The sequence below is a fragment of the Cornus florida genome, unplaced genomic scaffold, assembly GCF_030987335.1.
Source record: "Cornus florida cultivar Cherokee Brave unplaced genomic scaffold, ASM3098733v1 CherokeeBrave_3.0.0_Hap2_Chr04, whole genome shotgun sequence".
Taxonomy (NCBI): domain Eukaryota; kingdom Viridiplantae; phylum Streptophyta; class Magnoliopsida; order Cornales; family Cornaceae; genus Cornus; species Cornus florida.
Genome location: NW_026775574.1, coordinates 80,113,790 through 80,137,323, shown reverse-complemented (window position 1 = coordinate 80,137,323; position 23,534 = coordinate 80,113,790). Strand labels below are relative to the sequence as shown.

The 23,534-nt window shown below is 34.7% G+C and overlaps 2 long non-coding RNA genes and 1 pseudogene across 2 annotated transcripts; 2 read left to right on the top strand and 1 right to left on the bottom strand.

The window, feature by feature from the left end:
- Positions 1-1,771: 1,771 nt before the first annotated feature.
- On the bottom strand, positions 1,772-9,121 carry LOC132303626 (uncharacterized). The gene is made up of 3 exons (XR_009481301.1): positions 8,596-9,121; positions 5,662-5,815; positions 1,772-2,454 (listed from the first exon to the last, which is right to left on the bottom strand). It is a non-coding gene; the product is annotated as an uncharacterized LOC132303626 (long non-coding RNA).
- Positions 9,122-11,315: 2,194 nt separating this feature from the next.
- On the top strand, positions 11,316-17,810 carry LOC132303625 (uncharacterized). Its single transcript, XR_009481300.1, has 5 exons — positions 11,316-11,800; positions 11,892-11,963; positions 12,491-12,550; positions 13,795-13,866; positions 17,574-17,810. It is a non-coding gene; the product is annotated as an uncharacterized LOC132303625 (long non-coding RNA).
- Positions 17,811-18,855: 1,045 nt separating this feature from the next.
- Positions 18,856-18,954, top strand: LOC132305761 (small nucleolar RNA R71; annotated as a pseudogene).
- Positions 18,955-23,534: the final 4,580 nt, after the last annotated feature.

Below are 23,534 nucleotides of genomic sequence, written 5' to 3'. Positions count from 1 at the left end.
AATTTCCATGTCTTTAGTGTGGATGTAGTGTAGTTGCTTTAAATTCATAGATAGGTGGATAATCTATTCTTGTTCCTTGGTATTCCATACTTTGAACGTAAAGGGTGTATGTTTCTAGATAGTTGTATGTGCATAAATTGTGGTTTCATTGAATGAATTTTGGTCTCATTTAATAGGTTGTGCTTTCCATTTGAATTGGCTAGATAATCTATACTTATTTACCATTGATGCCTAGTTTCAATTAATGTTACACACACACACAAATTACAATTCAATTTCCCCATTGATATACAATTGCTAATGTCTAGTGAAGTCAAGCTTAGTGATGAGATCTAGTACCCTAAGTCCTCTCCTCTATATCTTTTTCCTTATCTTCTAAAGTTATTGTATTTCACTTGCTTTAATTTCAATTGCATTCTAGTTTAATCAACCAAATAATCCACTTTTGATCACTCGACCTACTAACCTAACTTTGTTTCCTTACCACATTGCCTCTAATCCCTTGGGACGATCCCTACTCACACTAGCTATATTTTTAGTTAGAGGTAGTAGTGGCCTTTATAAATTTAAAACTTGGCAACACTATTTTGCACAAATTTGGTTGCATCGCGACGCGCACGCCAGTTCCAGCTGCTAATGAAGCTGAGACAAGTCACTTACGCAAGGAGCAGATGGATCACCTTCTGAAGCTGCTTAAATTTAATTCCTCATCCGGTATTCCTAATGTTTTTCTTGCACAAACAGGTAGTGCACTTAATGCCCTTTCTTTTTTTAAAATTTTACTCAATGGATCGTCGATTCTGGAGCCTCTAAAAATATGACCAGCCTTTCTAATCTTTTTAGCATTTACTTACCATGTTCTAGCCTTGAAAAAATTAAAATTGCAGATGGTAGTTTCTTGGTGTGCCACCTCTCTTGTCGTCTATGATGATAACCAAATTACAATGTGATGTGAAATATGGTCAAATTTGAATTTATAGAATGTTACTACCACTACTAACTATTAAATAAGCAAGAGTGAGTAGAGATCGTCCCAAGGAAAATGAACGCTACTTTGGAATCAATGTTGGATTAGTAGATCGAATGATCAAAAGAGGGTTTGATTTGATTAAGTTAATGGTTCAATTAAAGCAAACAATTAAATGACAATCTAGAATTTTGAGAAAGTAATATGGGAGAACGGTCTTGGGGCTTAGAGTTCACCATTAAGCTTTGCTTCACCAAACACTAGCAATTCTAAATTAATGGAAAAATTCAAGTTGTAAAATGTGTGTGTGTGACACTAATTGAAAACAAAGCATAATGGATGGCAAATAAGTATAAATTGTCTAGTCAATCTAGTAAATAACACAACCTATCAAATGAGACTAAAAACCATTCAATTAAACCACAATTAGTGCACACACAATAATCTAAAGAAATGTACTTCTTGCACTCATAAGTATGGAACATTAAACAACAAGAATAGATTGCCCACCTATCTAAGAAATTAGAGCAATTACACTACATCTAAACTAGTGACATGAAAATTAAGCTAATTAAACCAAGGGAGTGGTACAATCCATCAAGAAATAAGTATGAACTATCAAATAAACCACAAGAGTAATCAATTAATCACCATGCCTTGACCATCACTAGATTAACAACATCAACACACATAGACATGCATCAATTTCATTAATCTAGAGGAAAATATATGAACATTCATTCTCGCATGCATAGACATATAGATAGAAGTAAATGGTCAATTGAAAGCATTAATCCATGCAAATTATGTAAAAATCACAAGATCTATATTTATTCATGGTCAAAACATCAATTACAACTAAAATCCGCCAAAATACACAAAAGCTAGGTTTAAGAAGCAAGCCTAAGGGCTATCTCTAGCCCCAAGGGAAGGATTTAGCCACTCATTATACTAGTCGTGGAACCTTTAAGGGATAGCTTGGAGGTTGGGATCATCATCTTCATCCTTACTTTCTTCCCAAAACCCTAGTTCTAGAGAGATAAACTATTTCTATATTTGGTAAGAACAACTCTCTATGATATTTTTACAATAATTATTCAATATATCTATTACAAGCCTCTTTGAGTAGGCACCAAGTCAGAAATATAGCCTATGATTGGAGGAAATTCGCAGCTACTCAAGTTAGATAGAGTCCTGCATGCTCGGGAATTAGACAACACACTGCCAGCAGTCAGTTCGATCGATCAAACACTTATCTTCGATCGATCGAAGCTGACGTGTCCTCAAAAATATCTTCCGGGCTTTATCCACAATGCTGAGCTGGCACCGCCTCATTTTGATTGATTATAGCCAGCTTCGATCGATCGGGATTTCCTTCGATTGATCGAAGTTCCTCTGGTGTAATTTTCTGACTTCTTTCTGGATTTGCTCCTTAGCTCCAAAATTGAGCTAAATGGCTCTTTTTAGCCTGTTTGAACTTTATAAACCTGAAATAGGCAAAAACACAAATAAATACTAAAACATGAAAGTAAGATAGATGAATGAACTAAAATACCCTAGCTTAGGTGTTAAAATGCATCACATTTGAGCACTTATCGCACCCCCAAACTTAGATATTGCTAGTCCTTAGCAATGAACTACAAAGAAAAGAAAGAAATAAACATCTATACAACTATGAACTAGAAATCAATAAAATGATAGCGCCACTTTCGTAAGGAACACGATGTATTTAACGTATGCAATAAGCCTTTTAAACCCCTAGGTTACCCCTAGTGGACGAGTGAAGTCCCGTGAAGGTTTCCAGAAATGATACCCACAAATATTGAGCTATTTCTCACTAAAGAGGCACCAATATACAAAACAAGCATTAGGAGAAAACTACCTCAAATATGCAATTTTTCAACCCTTTCCAAGTAATCTCCCAAAATCTCAACATCAAGCAAGCAAATATGGTCCTCCACACGTCAAGACAATAATCATGCGAATAAAAACAACTCTAGAATCCTTTTTAAGTGAATTGGCATCAAATATGTTGCAATCTAAGCCAACCAAAGAAATAATCACATCTGGCCTCAAACTAGCATACAAATCTAGTACCGATCATCAAGACAAAGAATTGACCTTTTATTAAAGCTTTATTCATCTAGGTGCACTTATTCTTTTCACTAGAATTTTTTTTAACTATCTTAGAGGATCAAAGATGGAAGCATGGTGTAATGTGTTAATCTATTAAGCTTTTTAGCAATCTATGAAGTCGAACGTTAGGTCAATGACTCCCAAACTAGACGGCTTTAGGGCATTAGGTGTTTAAACACCCCTAAAGACTTAAAAACTCAAATCAACTAGGCTACAAATCAAAATGACCTCCATCTAATCATTTCCCACTTCTCACCTTTTGGAAGAAGTCCTCACTTTTTTTTATTTGCTTTTGTAATTTTTTTTTTTTTTAACCTACAGTTTGGGCCTACCACCTTTCGGCGTGAGATATTCAGTGCTTGATAAGGCTAGAATCCCGGCTACTTAGTAAAAAGGGTTTGTTATCTATCTTTATCAGGAATGAAAGCTTTCAATGCACTACTAGTTCAATTGGGATATAACTAAATCAATAGTCAATAAAGCATGTACCCCACAAATGAATACTAATGTGCGCCTGTGCTAGTGTAGAATCCTAGAGTGAATCTCAAAATAATCATAATATCAGGATGATGTGGACCACAAATACAAGTAAGATATCAATCTTTCAAAAAATTTACTCCTAAATGGCATTCACAAAATATACAAGAAGTATTGGACTCTCAAGTCAAGCAATTTTTAAATTCTAAGTATCATGGTCCTCAAAAGATCAAAATCATGGCTCAAGACTCTCAAATCATATCATATGCATAGAAACTAATTGCGACATGTAAAATATGCTAACACACCCCTAAACTTAATCTGTGCATTATCCTCAATGTGCAAAGCAGCAATAGATAATAGAAAGAATATATTAATAGGGTGAAACAAAAGGGAGCCGACAAAGAAGTTTAGCTTTGGAAGGCATACCTCTAAACTTAAATTTTGAAAACCTGTTTGAAATGATCACACTAACAACTATCAAAGCACATGTATCAATGATATAAATGAGAGGTGAAACTGAAAACTGGTCAAAAATCATGGCATCTAGCAATGTAAAGCTCAGAATATCCAAAACTGAAATCAAAGTCTCAAAAATCCATATATAGCAAGTAAATCCAAAAATCAATGTATATCAATGAAACGCAAAAATAATATCCAAAACCAGTGTAAGTGTCAAGAGAGTGCAAAAATATCCCAATAATATCAGAGTATCAAAAAGTTAGTGAATCAGAGCAGATAATGAATAATAGAGAGAGAAAATGGTGGAATCAGGGAGCAGCATCCAATGCCATCATATCAGCAATGTGCTGTAGCATATCAAACATCTCATGACTGTGTCGAGTGAGAGAAGTGGTAAGGTTAGCCCGCAATGCTTCAAGCTCATGCCTCACCTCAGCTACATCTGCCCTCAAGTCATTGTGCCGCCTCAATAAATCATTATGTCTCCTCACCAGGTCATCATGCTGGCTCATGATATCCTTATGATGCTCGATCATATCAGCTCTGAATGAAATGAAGTTTGTGTGCAGCTGAAGGACGTCGGATTTGTAGCTAGAATCAGTGCTGACATATCGGGATCGAATGTTGGTCTATGCTATCGGCTCGGTGGGAGGGACAAGAGAGGGGTCATCCAGCTGAGATGCAGTAGGTACATCTGGCTATGAGGTAGTGGCTATAGTGGTAGTGCGACGCCTTTGTCTAGGAGGAGATCTATCAGCTGTATCCTCTATAGCTGCCTCATCTGCCACTCTCTGCTGCGTATTCTGTCCTTTTATACCCCTGTTCTTTCTATTTTTAACACAAGAATTATAGGTCTTTGTCCATCTGGCCTAGTCATAGACTCTCTTATCTCTCTCTGCATCAGTCTCTGGGATCTTATTCGGGTCAAATTGATAATCCTGGTCATTGAGTAACTGAGTAATCAAGTGGCCATAAGGTAAAGGCTAAGCTGCAGCTCTAGAATTGCATGTATGATGCAGATTCTTCTAGAACTTGTGAAAGAGCTCCCAAATAAGTGTAGGAACAGAAATCCAATAACCATAGCTTAAACAGTATAGAGCCTGAAAAATCCCCTCTGTCCTCTGAGTACCATGGCCTGATGGAAAGGCATTGAGGTACAACACCGAATCCATGAACCAATACTGGGGATCAATGTCAACCCGGTCTGCAAAGGTGTTGCCCTCAAAGGGAACATGTGGAGATAGAGTAGCTACCATAGTCAGCTCAGAGGGAAAAGGTGGTGCACTATGATATAATGGATCCTGAGAATCAGCAGGTAGTGGAGATGAATGGGGGCATCGACAGGTGACAACTATGGTCAGGAGTGAAATATCGATCTCTTGACCGTTAATGGTGGTATGCAACAGAAGTCTGTCATCCGTATCCATCCGGAGGTACTGGTAGAATAGTGCAACCAACCAGGGATAGACGACTGTCTCTACCGGTGTTATGATGGCGTCAATGCCCCTCTGAACAAGCTCATCATAGGACCACATGGTCTGATCCAAGTGTGAAAATAAATCACAGTCGAATCTATACTCTGGCTCTAGTTTTCGACTAGATTAAGAAATAGTTGGTACCTCTCTGACAATAGGATGCTCGGCCTCCATAGAAGATGGCTCGGAATGGGATGCTGTAGATGCAGAAGAGGAAGACGAAGAAGAAGACTTTGCCTCTAAAGGAGGAGGTGGTGGAGGTTATGGAGCTCTGTGTAGCAAGAGTCTTTTATCTACGCTGCATTTGCAAAAGCAACAAGAATAAATCAATGCACAAGTATAGGATCAGGTAAACAATTGATAAGAAAACACAAAGCATGCCTAAATCAACTAATAACAGAGAATAAATAAATAGGATCATGCTTGTGTAAGAAATGATTAAGAAGGCTTCAAAATTATCATTCAACATGCCTCAGCTAGACAGAATAGATCAAAGCACAATAAGCAATCTCAGATATGCAATAAGGATATAGAGGGTAGAACAGTCACATTTGGAACATTCTGAGCAACAATGTGATCAATAGGGTAAGCATAGGCTGTACTATGCATAAATGATGCAACGTGCATTCACAAACCTAAACATAAATAGATGCTGCAATGATAAGACAAGTAGACCATATGATGACATCGTATCAGTTCCTAAGCAAGAATGTCTACAAGTGCAATAGTGAAGATCAAATGGAGCAAACAGGATAACATAGAGCATATAATCATAGCAAATGTCAACCTAGGACTTAAGAAGCATGCATATCATGTAATAAAGACTAAGTGGAATGCATAGTTGCAAAACACTTCAATCTAAAGTATGTTATGACAGACAAGTTAAAGAATGAATCCTAGACATGGCATACAACTAGATGGCACATATTTAAATGATGCACATATATCAACAAACTCTAGATAGAGAAATATCCCGTATTCCAATGCAACAAAATCAACATCCTATGATCACTCATAACATGTGACCCCCTCTAAGCAATAGATAAACAAAAAAATGATCGTTTATGGCTCGCGACCCCCTTTAAAGCTTAAATGAAGCATAGAATGGTCAAAAACTGAAAATACAAGAAGCTTACCATTGTGGGATCAAAATCAGAGCCGGAAAGAACCTCGATCATAAGCCCTTACTTGGCTTTCAAGAAATGGATCACAAGTGGATGATATCAAGCAAATGGCATTTTAACAGATAATTTCCATGACAGAGCAAACATATCCTCAAACTCATGTCAAATTGCATTTCAGAATTCAATTTAAGCTCAAAAAGTGATACTAAGGCCAAAGAACATAAATGACATCCCAAACATGTATTTTGAACTACAAACACCCATTTCCTACCCCCAAACTTATTCAAAGATTAATTCCAAAAAGACATGTTCAAAATATGTACATAAACTCTCAAAACCATCAATGTGACAAAATTATGTGCAAAATGGTGTATATACAAGCAACAATGTGCATTTATTCCAAAGTGCACACAATTATTCAAATAGGAACACATTTGACAAGTTTCAAGGTCAATAAGTAACAGTGAAATCATTTAACTTCAAAAAGTTGGGTTGGAATGACAAAGTATCTCATTTTGCACGAGAAGATCAAAATCATGATAAAGAAGGTCAGAAAATATCAAACTTATGCCCTAGCATGGCAAGAATTAAGATTTTTATCACAAACAAGTTTAAAGGCACTTAGCACATGCAATTGGATGGAAAGAAATCAAATGGAACAAGGTTCAACCCAAACAAGGGCATTTTGGTCAACTTTGGAATTCCTCGACACTTTTGGGGCAAAATTAGAATTTTTGAAGACTTTGGAATCAAAACATTCAATTACATTATATAAAAGCTTATGACAAGAATCATGCAACTCAATTTCTCATTTTTAAAACAAAGTTCAAAAATTTCCTTTTTAATCATTTAAAACCTAACAAGTGTGATCACAAAGCATTTGAAACATTCAAGGGTCATTTTACCAAAACAATGCACTTGAATCATGAGTATAAGTCAATTTAAGATCAAAACTTTCAAGAAAGTTCCATTTGAAACTCATTTATGCAATTTAAACATGACTTCGCATTTTCAAGTTCAAAAGCACAAATTTCAAATCAAGTCATGCATTTAGAACAATTTAGAATCAAACCATATCCATGCATTGCATACTCAATACAAACAAAATGAAACAAGTCAGGAATCATGCTCACAAGTATTCAAACTATAAAGCCATTGCAACTTTAAAATTTTCAAAAAAATTTCAAGTTCAAAAAGTGTCCATTTTCAATTCAAATTAAAATCAACATACCACTTTGATAAAGTCATGACAATCCAAGAACCAAGAACTTCGCATTTTATCTCAACTTAAAATTTCAAAATAATTTTCCAAAGATTTGAAAATTTTCCTTCTTTCAACTCAAATCAACATCTTAACCTCTAAACTCTTTCCAAATTGCATTTCAAATTTCAAAAATAACCCACATGCCTTTTGGAATGAAATATCAAAACTCAAATCCAATTTTTAAAAAGTTCAGCATGATTTTCCTTTAAAAATGGTCATTTCCACAATTTTCAAACACAAGAAACACATATGTATTTCATCATTCAATCAAAATCAATAAGCATATGGAATTCAAAACAACTTCATTCAAATAATTCAATAAGGGACACTACCCACAAGCACATATATCCATGATAAAAATGCCTATTCTCCTTCTAAACTACAATTCATAACCATACTTCAGATTTTGCCCATCCTCCATTCAACCAAATTCACTATATTCAATAGTCACAATCCATAGGTCATTGTTCCATTTTTTTTTTTTTTAACACTTCTTCATTATTTATATTTTTTTTTTTTTTTTGATTTTTCAATTTTTATTTGTTTTTAATTTTTTTTTTTTTTTTTTTTTTTTTTTTTTTAATTACAAGCATATATACAAATGACAATAACAATGGAAAATACAAAACAAAAAAAAAAAAAAAAAGAAAACAAAAAAATTAAAATAAAAGATAATGAAATTGAAGTTACCCGATCCAAGAGAGAGAAGAGGAGATTGAAACGAAGGATTCAGATCAAAACGGAGGTGTTCCAGAGAACATGACCAGAGACTCGCAGAAGTCTCGCCGGAAATTTCAGAAGCTTGCCGGAGCTAAAGACAAACTCTCCTTGGCCTAAATCGGCCGAAGATGATGAAAATAAGGTTACCCGAGAGAGATTGAGTGAAAAAGATGGGAGAACTCAGCCCCTTGGCCAAGAATCTCGCCAAAAATGATGAAAAAAATGGCGGCGAGGTTTGTGCTTCCTTGGGTTTGTCGGATGGAAGAAATAAGAAGGAGGTTGGAGTGGTGGTGGTTTCACCGGTGGGAGATAGAGAGATTGAGTTTGAGAGGAAGGGAGAGATAGAGAAATCGGGGAAAGAGAGAGAGTTTGCCGAGAGAGGGAGAAAATAAAGAGAGAGAGAGAGATGGAGGAAGAGAGAGAAAGAAAGAAAGAAAAGAAAAAGAAAAAGAAAAAGAAAAGGGAAAAGGAAAATAAAATAAAAATTAGGGCTTAGGGTGGAAATTGAACGGCCAAAGCATTTTTCGAAAATTCAAAAGACGCAATTTCGATCGATCGAAGGATTTTCGATCGATTGAACACTTTCTTCGATCGATCCAAATGTATTTTGATCGATTTAGATGAGCTTTGATCGATCCAAATGTATTTCGATCGATTGAGATGGAAGGTGAAAAGTCACAGATTCAAGGACTTTGATCGATCGAAGTGGAATTTCGATCAATTGAACTTGACTTCGATCAATCGAAGCTTCACTGGAAGTGTAGAAAATACAAGGAACTGCTCAGCAACTAGATTTTTCAATTCGACTCATATCTAGACGACGCAGAAAATATCAAAACAAGAAATGAGGGAGGAATACGTTAGCAAACCCTACAAAGCACTAGTCTTTAACGTCTCTAGCAAGACGTTGGGCTCTTTTAGCCCGGATCAAAAATCTTAGTATGCATCCCCTCCTTAACGGGGTGAATGGAACTTTGAATCCCACCCAACAAACTATTCCCTAAGGAACTTGTTGGATTTGGTTTAAGTGAAATTGATGGCCCTTGATCAATAAAACATTTTGGCTTCCATGCTCGTGCAAAATTAGACTTAAAAACTCTTTCATTTGAAACTTTTTTGGAAAAGAAATCATTTGAAGTTTTAACACCAAGCAAAGACTCATTTTTGTCAAGTTCATTCTCAAAACATTTTTCAACAACACATATCTCTTCATGTTTGTCCATAGAATTAAGGGTTGGATTAAAAATATTCAACTTCACTTTCATGTGACTAAATGAAATCTTCATTATCCCCATCTTACAATTGATGTTGGCATTACCGGTAGCCAATAAGGGACGGCCAAGGATAACAGGAATTTGGCTTTTAGAATTTGGGATCGATTCTGTGTCAACGACAACGAAATCAATCGGTAAGAAGAACTTGTCAATTTTAATCAATACATCTTCAATGATACCCTGGGGCTTCTTAATGGATCGGTCGGCTAGTTACAAAACTATTGATATCGGTTTTAAATCACCTAAGCCTAATTGAACATAAACCGAGTAAGAGAGAAGATTCACACTCGCTCCTAAATCAAAAAGAGCCCAATTAATAAGATGATCACCAATAGTGCATGAAGTAGTCGATGAATCGGGGTCTTTGAATTTTAAGAGGGTGTTGTGTTGTAAGATTGAGCTTACTTGCTTGGTTAAAACAACTTTTCTAGGTGCTTGGCTCTTGTTTTTCCTCTTAAGAGTACAAAGATCTTTCAAAATTTTGGCATAAATCGGAATTTGTCGAATTGAATATAAGAGAGGAAGATTGATTTTAACTTGCCTAAATACATCAATGATTTCATTAGCCTTGTTTTGTTGCTTTTCAAGAGAGATGGATGCTTTTGAAGCTTCCAGAAACGGAGCTTTAGGCTCGAAAACTTTTTCAAAATCATTATTTGCAACATTTTCAACATTAGATTCATTAACATGCAATGAAGGAGGAATATGATGTGAGATGGGATGGGTGTCAACTTTGGGTTGCACCGGTTCACTCTCTTTATTGGGAACACCACCTTGATTGTCAAAAACTCTTCTACTTCTCAAAGAGGTCACCACATTCACATGTTCAAGTGTATGACCTTCCGAAGAGGAATTAGTCTCTACAACAAATTGTTGTTTTGGTGGTGGATTCAAAGGCATTTTCCCTTTTTCTCTAGCATTCAATGTACTAGCTATTTGCCCAACTTGGGTTTCTAGCTTTGCAATCGATTGGGAATGAGAATAAAGCAATTGGGTATTTGCCTACAAAGTACCCAAAGCGGATAAAACTTTCTCTTCAAATGCGGGCACTAAAAGAAAAACAGTTTTTTAGAACGCCCTTTTACCACAGTTTTAAAATAACCGTGGTAAAAGACACCTTCTACCATGGTTAAGGGAAAACCGTGGTAGTAATTGTATTTTCTAGCACGGTTATAAAAGAACCGCGGTAGAAAGTGAATTTATTGGTAAAAAAAGTGAATTAATTTAACACAAATTTAGACCTGCTATTTATACCACGATTAATGGAAAACCGTGGTAGTAAGTTATTCTACCACGGTTCAAGCACCATGGTAGAAAGTGAATTTAGTGCAAGGCTTTACGCGGGTCTTATTCCCGCTACTTACCTTAAAATTTTAGGGCAAATCATTTCAGACCCCACACACACACGGACAGACCACATACGGGCAAATCATTTCAGCCTCCTAAATCGCCTCCATCTCTATTCTCGTTCTCAACTCTAAACTTGCCCTCTCTCTGTCTCTGCGACTGCAAACTACAAAATTTACAAGAATCAGATCAGCCTCCCAAATTGCCTCTATCTTTATTCTCGTTCTCAACTCTGGACTTGCCCTCTCTCTGCCTCTATAACTGCAAACTACAAAATCTATAAGAATCAGATCAGCCTCCCAAATCACCTCTATATCTATTCTCGTTCCCAACTCTGAACTTGCCCTTTCTCTGTCTCTGCAACTGCAAACTACAAAATCTATAAGAATCAGAACCTATATCGGCATATCATTTCAGATTGTTCAAAAAATCAAAACCCATATCCTTCAATTTCCATCGCCCGCTATTCCAGTTCAGGTTCACCGTTCGCAAGCTTCAACCGCTGGCCCTCTTTCTCTCAACTCTCAAACCCCTCTCTCTGCAACTGCTAACTTGTATGTATGGGTTTTGTTTTAATTTTTTTCTTTTCTAAATCAATTAATCATGTGTCTGTAATTCTTGTTTTGCAAACTAAATCCTATTTAGTGAAATTTTTTGCAGGATTTGAAAGATTAACTGGTAAATTTGGGTTGAAACAAGCTGAAGGCCCTTATTTAGGTAAGTTATTTCTTCAATTATTCAATATAAATATTTTTAGGGCAAATCATTTCAGCCTCCCCAATCGCCTCCATCTCTATTCTCGTTCTCGATTCTGAACTTGCCCTCTTTCTCTCTCTGCGCAACTGCAAACCACAAAATTTACAAGAATTAGACGTTGAAAACCCATATAATTCCGTTTATCTATCTATTTGCAAGAATCAAAATTTCAAAACCTATTACCTATATCAAAACCCATATCGGCATATCATTTCAGATTGTTTAAAAAATTAAAACATATCCTTCAGTTTCCGTTGCCGGCTGTTCCAGTTCGAGTTTGCCGTTCCACTTCGGGTTTGCCATTCATAAGCTTTAGCCGCTGGCCCTCTGTCTCTCAACTCTCAAGCCCCTTTCTTGCAACTGCTAACTTGTTGTATGGGTTTTGTTTTAATTTTTTTTTTTTTTTTTGGCAAAGCAGTCAATATTAACATACAATGTGAATATTTTATATTTGTTAGCATTACATTTTTGAAATATTTTTCTGACAGGATCCATGACCAACAATTTGTTAGGAACTTAGGAGCAGAACAACACCATGACACTCGAAGGTAAAATATTTAATCCACAACCACTTCTATTCTGATTCATTTTTCAATGCACCTTTATTATAATGATGCTTGCTTTGCTTGGTTTAATTCTAGCAACTTTACAACTTGCTTTACATTATCTTAATTCAATTAGCTGAAGAATTGTTAGAATTTAAGTGAAGAGTTGTGTTGGAAAATGGAACCACACATACTAATTTTAGAACTGAAATATCTATACTTAGAATTGTAATATTTTAAATTAAATTTGGATATGATAGTACAATTATTAATGAGTTTACAGGCTTTTTTTTTTTTTTTTTGGCTCAAATTGATTGCATTTTGAAATTACTATGGATTTTCGAAGTTGATGTTAACATGCTGTCAAAACTGTTTTGTGAGCAGAATTTTTCCTATCTTTTCCTTCAAACCTGATTTAATCGGTAAGAAAATTTATTGATTTAAATTGATAGAAGAAAAATATAATGTTAAGCTTCCAATGGACTTTGGTTTCATGCAAATTGTTTGAGAATTTATTCTTTTATGAATTTTCAAAGGGAAGTACGTTTTTTTTGGAAAACCTATTTCAAACAGATTTTTGGGTTTCCTTCTAATTTTTGGTGCTTCAGATACTCCAATCAATTAAAAAAAAAACAATAGTAAAAGGAGCAATAATCTTGGTTTACTAGCGTTATCCCATTTTTTTGTTTTTTTTTTCCACTTGTGTTATCCCATTTCAGCTAATAACAAGATAGATCGATTTAATTCCAGTGCCCAATAAAAAAGTGGTTTGTTCATATATTTATAAGGAAATATATATATATATATATATATATATATATATATATATATATATATCTTTTCTGATGGAGGCCCACCCCTTTCCCTTATTTCATGGATATAAAAATAAAAATTAGATGATAGGTAATATAAAAACTAAAAAGTGTAAAACACTAAGCATTAAAGCATAATTATTCATTAATATATGATCCACCCTAGTGGTGTTGAAACCCTTTCAGCTCAAAGCTTTCCCAATTACAATTCAATCCAAACCAGTGGTGTTGAAATGGCTTCCCATTCCATGGATTCTCTGTGGACTTCTCATATGATCATGCAAAGAAGTTTTAATGATGTTTTGTGATCTTGAATTTGTGTGTATTTGTTTATAATGCCCCTTATTTTTGAGTTTTTTCATTTAACTATCTCCACTTAGGGTGTATTTTAGTGTTATATTTTCTTTAATTGATTTTCATGTACTTGAAATGTAGTCTTCCAAAGGGGCTGGGAAAAGACAACAACGGGAGCGTGGATTACATGGCCAATCAAGTACATCAAAATTTGTAAGTTATATGGTCTTTATGTTTGATAAAATTCTTTTATGATTGCACATTTTTAATGCTTCTTATACTTATACTCAGGGGGGTCACTTGCCTTTAAGTGACCAATTTTGTGGTGTATCTTGAACTTTATTACCTTACTCGTACATCGGCCCTTGTGGAGGCCATTTTTATTTCTTGTTTTAAAATGTTGAAAGCATGGAAGTATGGGATCAACGTATGTGGAGGTTTTGATTGATTGTTGTGGAGGAGAAGTTGTTGATATGTTGTTTAAGGAGTTAATGCAAGTTGACAACTTAAATTTTTTTTATGTATTAGTTGTTATTCATATTATATGCATATGATTGATGTAAGAAAAAATGGGGTGGATTAATTACCTTTAAAAAAGAGTGCTATAGTCACATCTGTATTCTCTAGTACCATATGTTTTAGAATGGGCTTTCCAGTCAAATTGAACCGCATATCTCTTTGAACACTTCTCACACTTGTACTTCTTCTCACCATGCTTTTTTGAGTAGTGCTTCTTGATTGTGTCCACTTCTCACAGATACACCTTCCTCTTCACTTCTTTTGTAGTTTTCTGCTTTAGCTTCCAAGGTAGGTTGTGTCCTCTTATATGGAGCTGGAGGTGGAGGTTTTCATTCAAAGGAAAACCGTACCAGTCTCAGCTTAATCTCAAGTTGCCCATCATTGATTTTGCTGAATTGCAAGGTCCAAACCAGTCCCAAGTCCTCAAGTCCCTTGCCAATACTTGTGAACAATATGGATTCCAAACAACAAAAAACTGAAAAACCCATGAACTAGAAGACCTAATAAGAATCAAATTAGGTTTACAAAAGTACCTAAATCACAAATCTAGAAATTCCATGGATGTCCAAGGGGAAAAAGAAAGAAAAAAAGACAGGTTTGATATAACCAATTAGTTGCATCTGAAAGTAGAGATAGGTTTGCCCCTAGATTTTCAATGCTTGTATGACCTTGCAACACCTAACATTCACCCCTTCTTTTGGTAACCAAAAAAACTAAGGTGTGAAATTATAGTTTCAACAATCAATTTGGATTTATGCCACAAAGATCAACAATTGGAGCTATTTAAATAAAATTAAAAAAAAAAAATAGATAAAAGTGCCAACAAAAATAGATAAAACTCATAAATATAAAAATTCAATCCTAAAGTACCTAATTTGTGCACTTTAAAGGATGATGATAGAAACACAACCAGGTAAACTCCAGGGAATTGGCTACTAATCATGCAAAATAATATAGCTGCTTTTTCCATAACTTTACTAACTAGGATGCCCATTTATTGTCAACTATCATATCTAGTTCAAGAGCAGTGAAATATTTTTCCTAGGAATAGAGTTTTAAGGGAAATTTTCTCAGTCATTCTAGCCGACAACACTTTTATGATTGGCTAATGCTGATGAATCCCTTTCATTTTTTTTGAACTTTATTTGGTTAAATTAAGGTGAAACATCAACTATTCTTCTATACTTTTAGAAAAAAAGGTGCTTATTTTATGTGCATTTGAACTTAAAAGAAATAACTAATGGTACATAGGATATACGCCACCTAGGGAACTTTGTTTCCCTTCAACCAATTCTAGTGGGGTGTGAAACTACCACTTTGAAAAATAAAGCATATATTCGCACTACCAATCATTATGATTCTTTGTTGGCCATTTAAAGTGTTCTAATTTTGATGAAGAGTAACCCTATAATGAAAAGAAGTTATAAATAATCAAACATTTTCTTCTCATGACATGAAACATATATTTAATTATTGACAATGGCCTGATCGTACCTATGATTAAAATTTATTAGTATTTAATTAGAGACTTTTTTTATCAACTATACACGTGCATATATGTGCATGGAAATTATATCTTTCTTCTATGATTTCTATCTTTTTGTTGCATAGAATCATTTCAACCATACATGCACTTACGCAGAAATTATCAACTTTTAGTCACGCGAGAAACAATCCATCTTAAAACACCCATTTACTTTTTAAAGGTAATTCTGGATTCGGATTCGTCTTGGGCTTGGGCTGTTTCCTTCATGCTTTCTTCTCAGATATGGACAGAGTTTTGCTACTTCATTGCATGTGATTTTCCTTCAAAATTCATAAATGAATAGAAAATAAAATAAATAGGTATCGTGCTCACAACAATTGGTGTGATGAAAATTGAAAGGAAGGAAAGTGAAGAAGGAAGGATGGATGAGGTATTCAAGGAAAATGAAGGACTTTTATTCATTTTGTTTAGTTGGGTGTGAAGGAAATGGGTAATGCATAATTTAACTGTTATACCATTGAATGGTTAAAGAAGATGTTTATCTACAAGGGCAAAAATGCAAAAGGAGGAGTAGAGATGCTTCCCTCTCGGCTTCTGCCCACTTTAAGGCGGAAGTATATGATGGTCTCAAAGGGAGACCTCCTACCTATTCTTTTCCTTTCCCTCCTTTTCATCCACTTGCTTCTCCCCACTCCTCTTCCTCTTCCTTTTTCCAAAAAAGAAAAACAAATTCCCACACCAAACATAGCATAGATGTAACTTTTCTATTTTCCAGTTGCTGAATAAAACCATTTGCAATATGAAATTATCTTCCACACTCGGACAAATCCAAACTTAGGTAAACACGAAGGAACTTCCTTTAGGGACTTCACCAAACCATCCATAAGAGACTATATGCATCACATTCATTTTATTTCCCTCTGAAATTCCTATCTTCAGAAAACTGCATCTTCAAACAAAATTTAGAAAGTTCTAAAAGAAGACCAATGTTCATTTACCCAGAAAAATTTCCCATTAATAAAATGAAAAAACAGAAGGTCATTTGGTACTGATTAAAATAATTTAATTTAATAACATAAATATCTATATAAAATAACAGAACAAGGATATATACTTTTTTACCTAACTCATATACATCTGGAACATATGCAGCCGACAAGATGTGACCAAAACTGTAAGGTGCTTATGGTTTCCTTAAGGCAAATGCCACACCCATGACAACAGCCAAGACCAGCACCCACAGCTACAGCAGACAAAGAGGTTACCTTGGCTTGAGAATCTTGATTTGCATCTACTGTAGTTACTGCATGTTCTCGCGCCAATTCCATCAAAAGCCTATCTCTAGCAAGTTCCTTTGAAATAAAGTAAAATAAAAAGAAAGAAAGTGAACTTCAGTTTTTGTCCCCAAGCATATTAATTGTGTTGTTATTTTCATTGTCTCTATCTATCATGAATGTTCTTTTGTGTGTATGTGTGTGTGGTGGGGGTGTATGTGTGTGTGGTGGGGGTGGGGTAGGGAATGGGGCTAAAGGTAAATTAATTTGAATTATAACAAATCTTGTTATTGTGGGATATTATTTGAAAACTTGAAGTACTATTATATAGTAAAAGCTAATGATATTTCAGCTAGCTTATATAATTACAAAGCTAAGTGCATGTAACTAGAATTCTAATTAGTCTCAATGTTTCTTTGGTTCATCTCTATTTGATTATGATATATATTACATTGAAGATTTGAAGGAGGACTATTATAGTCATGCATTACTAAAATGATTTCTTTTGGTGACGGGATGTCAATAACCCAAGATATAGTTAATACGAAGAGTCTATTGTAATACTTGTTTTGTTTGGTTTAATTTTGACAACTTTACAACTTGCTTTACATTATCTGACTTCAACTATTTCATCTTTGTAGGTCAAAGCTAGGATTGCGGTTGCCGTTACTTTTTTTGTTGCCGTTATATTTTTTGTATGGCTCATAAGGAAGTTGCATATATGTAATGGAAGAGAGAGACTGAAACAGAGCAAGAAGATGTAAGAATTTTTGTTTTATTTTGGTATATGGTATAAGAAGCAAGAAATTTGTATATGGTTAATTTTTGTATAAAACAATGATTTGAAATTTGTTATATATATATGATGTTGTTGGTTAGTTGTAAGTTATTTTGGTTATGATGTTATTTTTTATTTATTTAGTGTTTGCTTCTGGAGTCCTTGAAAGGCTAGTAGCAGGGGAAAAAAAGGCCTCATGGGGGTTGCACTAATTTTTTAAAAAAAAAAAACTATATACCACTTTCTACCACAGTGTAGAACCATGGTTGAAAGAACGACTTCACGGTTGAAAGAAGACTTTCTACCACGGTTATGCACCGTGGTAGAAAGGGCACTTTCTACCACAGTGCAAAACCGTGGTAGAAAGTTATGCCTTACTACCACGGTTCAAAACCGTGGTAGTAAGTGTTTTCCATTGTGGTAAAAAACTCTTTTTCTTGTAGTGGAGACTCCTTGAATTTCCTTGAGAATATGATAATTGGTTTAGAAAATGTGAGTTTGAAAATTGGTTTCAATGGGATGCTTGGTAAGATGAATAATAACCTTGGGAACCTTGGCCTTGCATTTGGGAAGAAACATACTTGCTTTGGAAACCACTTTGGGGAGGCTTTGAGCATTCCCCTTGGCTTTTTCAAGAAAAGTTTGGATGATTCCTCCAACCGGCATTATAATGAGTGCCGTAGGGATTATTCCCTTGATTAACAAAAGTGGCATTCACTTGTTCATGATCTTCACTTTGCACATGTTCATGAGGACAATTGGAAGTAGAATGTAAAACACTAGAACAAGTCATGCATGATTCATTGGAAGGATGATGAGTATGATTAGGGGAGGAAGATACTTGGTTGGCCGAATTTTGGTTGATCAAAAATTGATCAAACTTTTGGGATAAGAACTTCACTTCGGCGACTATATCATTAGAATGGTCAACTTAATATAGGCCGACATTCTTCCTTCGACCTACATTTGTACCATTTTTAGATGATAAAGATCTATGCATTGAATTTTCACTCATACTTTCATATAAGCGCCATATATTATCTTCATGCCTATCAAGATAAGAACCACCAATAGAAGCATCAACCATACCTTTATAGTTGTCCAACAAACTTTCAAAGAAGAATTGAACTAATTGCCAGTTAGGGATGTCATGGTGTGGACATTTCCTAAGCAAATCGTTCAATCGTTCCCATGCCTCATGAAACAATTCCCCATTCCCTTGTGAGAATTAACGAATTGAAGTTCTCATTAAATTGGTCTTTGACATCGGATAATACTTTTTTAAGAACTCTTATTACATCTCTGCCCAAGAAGTTATAGAAAAAGGCCTCAAATTGTTAAACCAGTATTTTGCTTTATCTTTAAGGGTGAAAGGGAAAAGTTTTAACCTCAAAACTTCTTCTGGCATGTCCGTGTATTTCACGGTGGATCACACTTCAAGAAACTTATCCAAATGCTTGTAAGGTTCTTCACTTGGTAGCCCATGGTAATTGGGAAGCATTTGACTTGTTTATAGTTTAATCTCATAATGATGTACTCTAAATGGAGGTAATTGAATGCATGTTGGTGCATTATACTCATTTGACACATAATGATCTCTTAAAGCAAAGGGAGGATTCACAACTGGTGGCTCTACACGAGCACTATGATTTGCTTGAACAATTAGAGGTGGAGGTAGAACAAAAAATGGCCGAGGCATTCCTATTTGAACTTGGCCTTGTTGTTGTGGAATAAAGGGTCTAGGCATGCCTAATGGTACTTGAATGTTATCATGATGTTGATGCACATTAGGATGAAGAATGCCTTGTTGGTCGATGTGACCAGGGTCTTCAACATAGTCCTTATTATGTTCCTCCATTGATGAAATGGAGTCATTAGAATTACCCCTTCCTCTTGAATTACAAACAATTGATTCAAGATTCAAATTTCATGGGACAAGGTTGGATTCAACGACCTACAACCATGCATGCACAATCAAAACAACAACAACAAGCAAGTAACAAACATTTCTCCTCCGCAATAAATCAATCAACAAACCTCCACATACATTGATTCCATACTCCCATGCTTTCAACAATATGCAAGAAAAAAAATTGCCTCCTCACAGGCCAACGGTTTATCAAAGTAAAAGAGTTAAAAAAGCTCACAAAGGGTCATTAAGCAACTTCAATTTATGTTCAAATTTTGCCTTGTTTTGCTTTGTAATTTTTTTTATTTTTTATTTTTTATTTTTTTAGCTTTTTAGGCTTTTGCTTTTGCTTAGCATTGCTTGCTTCCTTACTTTAGAATCATTTTGCTTCACTTCCCTTGGCTCAATGTACCTAGCCAATCAAGAACAAACACAATAAATAAACAAAATAAAATGAAATAAAAACAAGATCAAAGGAGTACTAATTCCTAATTAAATAAAAAAATACGGCATTACCAAATCCCCGGCAACGGCGCCAAAACTTGGCGTGCCACTTCTCTTGTCGTCTATGATGACAACCAAATTGCAATGTGATGTGAAATGTGGCCAAGTTTGAATTTATAGAATGTCACTAGCACTACTAACTATTAAAGAAACAAAAGTGAGTAGGAATCATCCCAAGAGAAATGAACGGTACTTTGGAATCAATGTTGGATTAGTAGGTTGAACGATCAAAAGAAGGTTTGATTTGATTAAGCTAATAGTTCAATTAAAGCAAGCAATTAAATGAAAATCTAGAATTTAGAAAAAGTAATATGAGAGAAAGGTCTTAGGCTTAGAGTTCACCACTAAGCTTTACTTCAACAAACACTAGCAATTGTAAATTAATGGGGAAATTCAAATTGTAAAATGTGTGTGTGTGACACCAATTGAAAACAAAGCATAATGGATGGCAAATAAGTATATATTGTTTAATCAATCTAGTGAATAACACAACCTATCAAATAAGACCAAAAACCATTCAATTAAACCACAATTAGTGCACACACAATAATCTAGAGAAATGTACTTCTTGCACTCATAAGTATGGAACATCAAACAGTAAGAATAGATTGTCCACCTATCTAAGAAATTAGAGCAATTACACTACATCTAAACTAGTGACATGAAAATTAAGATAATTAAACTAAGGGTGTGGTATAATCCATCAAGAAATAAGTATGAACCATCAAATAAACCACAAGAGTAATCAATTAAGCACCATGCCTTGACCATCACTAGATTAACAACATCAACGCATGTAGACATGCATCAATTTCATTAAATCTAAAGGAAAATATATGAACATTCATTCTAGCATACATAAACATATGCATAGAACTAAATGATCAATTGAAAGCATTAATCCATACAAATCATGTAAAAATCGCAATATCTACATTTATTCATGGTCAAAACATCAATTACAACTAAAATTCCCAAAAATACACAAAAGCTAGGTTTTGGAAGCAAGCCTAGGGGCTATCTCTAGCCCCAAGAGAAGGATTTAGCCACTCATTATAGTGGTCATGGAACCCTCAAGGGCTACCTTAGAGGTTGGCATCATCATCTTCATCCTTGTTTTCTTCCCAAAACCCTAGTTCTAGAAAGAGAAACTATTTCTATATTTGGTAAGAACAACTCTCTATGATATTTTTACAATAATTGTTTAATATATCTATTACAAGCCTCTTTAAGTAAGCACCAAGTTAGAAATACAGCCTATGAATGGAGGAAATTCACAACTACTCAAGTTAGGTAAAGTCCGGTGCGCTCGGGAATTAGACAACATTTTATCAGCAGTCAGTTCGATCGATCGAATGATGTTCGATTGATCGAACACTTAGCTTCAATCGATCGAAGTTGATGTGCCCTCAAAAATATCTTTTCGGCCTTATCCACAATGCTGAGCTGGCACCGCCTCATTTCGATCGATTATAGCCAGCTTCAATTGATCGGGATTTCCTTCGATCGATTGAAGTTCCTCTGGTGCAATTTTCTGACTTCTTTCCGGATTTGCTTCTTAGATTTAAAATTGAGCTAAATGGCTCTTTTTAGCCTGTTTGAACTTTATTAACCTGAAATAGGTGAAAACACAAATAATTAGTAAAACATGAAAGTAAGATATATGAATGGACTAAAATACCCTAGCTTAAGTGTTAAAATGTGTCACATTTGAGCACTTATCATTTCTCATCTATTTTAGGAAAAGGTTTGGTAAAATTATCTGAGAATATAGATCTTTTATCTATTCTCCATGTCCCTAAACTAACCTGTAACCTTTTGTCTATGAGTAAACTAACCAAAGAATCTAATTGTCGTGTAATAATCTGTAATTCGTACTGTGAATTTCTGGACTAGAGCTCAGGGAAGAAGATTGGCAGTGCTAAGATAATAGATGGACTTTACTACTTTGATGGGGACTTCTCTAGTAGTAAAAAGGCTCAGGGTCTTAATAGTGTTAGTTCTTACTTTGTTTAAGAACAAATAATGTTTTGGCATTTAAGATTAGGACATCTTAACTTTCCATATCTTAAACATTTATTTCCTAATTTATTTAAAGGTTTGGATTATTCATCATTATATTATGAAAGTTTTTTCTTATCTAAGAGTCATAGTATTACTTTTTTGCCAAAACCTTATACTTCTTCAGAATCATTTTATTTAATACATAGTGATATTTAACGACCTTGAAGAGTCACTACTATCTATAGGAAAAAATGGTTTGTTACTTTTATAAATGATCATAACCGTTTATGTTGGGTTTATTTGATGAATGAAAAGTCTGAGGTTGAATTTTTTTTTTAAAGAATTTTTACACAATGGTTGAAACTCAGTTTCAAGCAAAAATTAGCATTTTTCACACCGATACTGGACCCGAGTATTTTAATGAAATTTTGGGGAGTTTTTTTAAAAGAAAATGATATCCATCATCAGTCTACTTGTGTGGATACCCCTCAAAAAAACGGAATTGCTGAAAGAAAAAATAAACATTTACTTGAACTGGCTCGTGCCATAATGTTTTCAATCAATGTTCCAAAATATCTTTGGGGGGAAGCTGTTTTAATAGCTTCATATTTGATTAGCAGAATGCCTACATGTGTTTTAAAATATAGCACGCCATTAGAATGTTTCAAAAGAATTTTTCCATTATCAAGGATATACTCGGATTTACCTTTAAAGGTTTTTGGCTACATAGCTTTTGTTTATATACCCAATAATACTTAGTCCAAACTTGATCCTCGAGCTAATAAATGTGTTTTCATAGGGTATGCTTCTAATCAAAAGGGATATAAGTGTTATAATCCCCAAACAAGAAAATTTTATGTGAGTATGGATGTCTCTTTCTTTGAAAATATATAAATCCTACTTTTACAAAAATTCTCTTCAGGGGGAGAATGAGGTAATGGAAGAAAATTTTTGGGATTTATCTTTTACTTCTTTACCAAATGTGATTTTGACTACTTTACCTCATTCTACTATTATTTCCGAAAGTCAAAGTCAACAACAATGTGATAAAACCAATTAAAACAATGAAGGGAATCCTAGTTATATAGTGCCAAACATTACTGTATCTGAAATAAGGGAAGAATCACTACAACCGGGCACAAAAGTTCCCATTATTGAGCCTTTGGTTTATACTCGGAGAATACCTCATCAAAAGAGTCAAAGTCATCATATTCCTCTTGGAAATGATCAATCTCGACCTCCAGGAACTGGACCTCCAGATATCACAGGTAATTATGTTCCTAACTCATCTTCAGTTCCTGTTACTTCTCCTAACCAAGAACCATCAGACCTCGATATTCATAAAGCTATTAGGAAAGGTATTCGAATCAAATATCTAAATCCAAAATATCACATTGTTAAATACCT